The sequence below is a fragment of the Salvelinus fontinalis genome, chromosome 38 (assembly GCF_029448725.1).
Source record: "Salvelinus fontinalis isolate EN_2023a chromosome 38, ASM2944872v1, whole genome shotgun sequence".
Taxonomy (NCBI): domain Eukaryota; kingdom Metazoa; phylum Chordata; class Actinopteri; order Salmoniformes; family Salmonidae; genus Salvelinus; species Salvelinus fontinalis.
This window is the reverse complement of record NC_074702.1, coordinates 32,162,522-32,166,428: the sequence shown is the minus strand read 5'-3', so window position 1 is coordinate 32,166,428 and position 3,907 is coordinate 32,162,522.

Below are 3,907 nucleotides of genomic sequence, written 5' to 3'. Positions count from 1 at the left end.
AGCCGCCCCCAGGTGGTAAGGTTGGCAACAACACATCTGCCACGCTAGGGGTAAGTGCTTAGGGGTGAGTGCTTGGGTGAGTGCTTGCATCTGCCACGCTAGGGGTGAGTGCTTCTGCCACGCTAGGGGTGAGTGTACATCTGCCACTCAGGGGTGAGTGCTTAGTCCCCTCCTGTACTCCCTGTCCACCCATGACTTTATGGACAAGCAGGACTCCAACACCATCATTAAGTTTGCTGACAACACAACAGTGGTAGGCCTGATCACCGACAACGACGAGACTATAGGGAGGAGGTCAGAGACCTGGCAGTGTGGTGCCGGGGCAACATCCTCTCCCTCAACGTGAGCAACACAAAGGAGCTGATCGTGGACTACAGGAATAGGAAGGCCAAACAAGCCCCATTAACATCAACAGGGCTGTAGTGGAGCGGGTCGAGAGTTTCAAGTTCCTTGGTGTTTACATCACCAACAAACTATCATGGTCCAAACACACCAAGACAGTTTTGAAAAGGTCACAAGAACACCTTTTCCCCCTCAGGAGACTGAAAAGATTTGGCATGATCCTCAAAAAGTTCTACAGCTGCACCATCGAGAGCATCCTAACTGGTTGCATCACCGCCTGGTATGGCAACTGCTCGGCATCTGACCGTGAGGCTCTACAGAGGGTAGTGCCTACAGAGGGTAGTGCAGTACATCACGGGGGCCCAGCTTCCTGCCATCCAGGACCTATATACTAGGCGGTGTCAGAGGAAGGCCCCAAAAATGGTCAAAGACTCCAGTCACCCAAGTCATAGACTGTTCTCTTTGCTACTTGACGGCAAGCGGTACCTGAGCGTCAAGTCTAGGTCCAAACAGCTCCTTAACAGCTTCAACCCCCAAGCCATAAGACTGCTGAACAATTAATCAATGACCCCCCCAGCACCCCTTTGTTTTCACGCTGCTGCTACTCGCTGTTATTATCTAAGCATAGTCACTTTACAAATGACCTCGACTAACCTGTACCCCTGCACATTGACTCGGTACCGGTACCCCCTGTATATAGCCTCGTTATTGTTATGTTACTTTCTGATTACATTTTTTACTTTATTTAGTAAATATTTTCATAACTGTATTTCTTGAACTGCATTGTTGGTTAAGGGCTTGTGAGTAAGCATTTCACAGTAAGATCTACACCTGTTGCATTCTGCACCTGTGACAAATACAATTTGATTTGACATATAAGGAAATCAGTCAAATTACATAAATTCATTTGGCCCTAATCTATGTCATAGGCCCACCGAGTGGGGAGCCAAGTCCAGCCAATCAAAAGGAGTCTTTCCCCCACAAAAGACATTTATTACAGACAGAAATACTCCTCAGTGTCATTAGCTGTCCGGGTGGCTGGTCTCAGATGATCCCGCAGGTGAAGAACCCGGATGTTGAGGTCCTGGGCTGGCGTGGTTATACGTGGTCTGCAGTTGTGAGGCTGGTTGGACATACTGCCAAATTCTCTAAAACAACGTTGGAGGCAGCTTATGGTAGAGAAATGAACATTCGATTCTCTGGGATCAGCTCTGGTGGACATTCCTGCAGTCAGCATGCCAATTGCACACTCCCTCAACTTGAGACATCTGAGATATTGTGTTGTGTGACAAAACTGCACATTTTTATAGTGGCCTTTTATTGTCCCTAGGCACAAGGTGCACATGTGTAAGGATCAGGCTGTGTGCAAGAGTGTGCAAAGCTGTCATAAAAATAAAAATAAATCTTTAACTAGGCAAGCCAGTTAAGAACAAATTCTTGTTTACAATGACGACCTACCCCGGGCCAATTATGCGCCTCCCTATGGGACTCCCAAACACAGCCAGATGTGATGCAGCCTGGAATCGAACCAGGGACTGCAGTGACACCTCTTGCGCTGAGATACAGTGCCTTAGACTGCGGCGCCACTCACTTCACCACCTTGTCATCAAGGCAAAGGGTGGCTACTTTGAATAATCTCAAATATAAAATATTTTGATCTGTTTAACACTTTTTTTGGTTACTACATGTGTTATTCCATAGTTTTGCTATCTTCACTATTATTCTACAATATAGAAAATAGTGAAAATAAAGAAAAACCCTTGAATGAATAGGTGTGTCCAAACTTTTGATTGGTACTGTATATATTTTTGCCAACCACAGGAGCTCGCTCTCAATGTTCAAAATACAACAGAGCGTAATTTAGCCACAGAGGATCAATAGGTTCTAAAACATATCTGTGGATTCAATTTTATCACAAGCACATACAGGTAACTGCCAAAATAAAGGAAACACCAACATAGTGTCTTAGAGTGTTTGGCCACCACGAGCTGCCAGAACAGCTTCAATGAGCCTTGACATAGGTACTACAAGTGGACCTGAACCATGCCAGGAAAATGCACCCCACACCATGACATATTATTTATATCCTTCATTTAGTCAAGTGTTTCCGTTATTTTGACAGTTACCAGTTGCCTACATTTGGGAAGGCTGCATGCATGCCAAATATACAGCTTGTTACATTGTGGCAAAAGACATGCAGTGCCTTCAGAAAGTATTCACACCCCTCAACTTTTTCCACATTTTGTTGTGTTACAGCCTGAATTTAAATAGAGTAAACTGTGATTTTGTGTCACTGGCCTACACTCTATAGAGTACCACAGTATGAGTAATAATACCCATAAAACCTAGCAGTCAAACAGAGAAATGGTTCCTATAATTTTTCCACCATTCATTTTTCCCATGGGGGATTTTAGAAACGCACATAAGGGCTTTGCTTCGTGTAGGCTTACCCTGGCGTGATGTTTTGATAACCGTGTAAATCTCTCTTGAACAAGGTGAATTTTAACAATAGGTGCCCTCCTTAGCACAGCATTGGAAAACCTCCCTGGTCTTTGTGGTTGAATCTGTGTTAGTCCAGCAGATAGGTGAAATAATTGTTACATTTTATGATACAATATAATACATACCTAAAGGAGCATTTTAAAGATGGAGGCAAAAATGGGAAGCCCGTCAGTCAACCAGTGTGGTCAATTTAATAAAACGCTGCCATCCTGTCACGCCTACTCCCTCTCCAGCGCTCGGTCTACTAACCACCGGTCCTGGCATCATCATTACACAAACCTGCTCCCGATCATTATGCACACCTGGACCTCATCATCACCTTGATTACTTTCCCTTTATTTAGCCCTTAGTAGTCAGGCAGTGTAAGAACCAACGCTGGAGATGAGAAGCAGGTACGGGGAATCAACATTTCATTTGGAACGGAAAGGCCACGTTCTCCTGCCTTCTCTATCTGCCTTTCTTATCATTAAACTCAACTTCTGCACCTGCTTCCTGACTCCAAACGTGACAGAATACTGCCTCACCATATGGAAGCAGCAGAAGAAAAGGACATCTCCCAGACGGTCGACGAACAGGGACACCTACTCCGCCAACACCACGATCAGCTGGCGCAACTGGGCGCGGCTATGGATGAGGTCCTCTTCGTCCTCCACCACCTCGACACCACCCGAGAGGATTCACCTCCAACTAGTGGAGGGCCTCCTACCACAAGTCGTCCCAGCCCACCCAGCAATCCGTCCAGGTCAGCGATGCTCGTATGATGGGACTCCATCCAAATACCGTGGCTTCCTACTCCAGTACTCCCTCTATTTCACCCATCAGATGGGAGCCCCTACCACTGAGGTCCAAGATTGTCACGGCCATTTCCCTGCTGACGGGCGGGCGTTGGAGTGGGGTACAGCCGTCCGGGAGACAGGAGAGGAAGTGCTGGGTTCCCACGAGAAGTTCATGGCTCTGTTCAGGGCGTTCTTCGGCCTCCTCCCTGAACACCACCTTGCACCCGCTCTCCTCTCCTTTTCCTGTCCAAGCCTTGGATAATCGACCATTGGGATCTGGCACAATC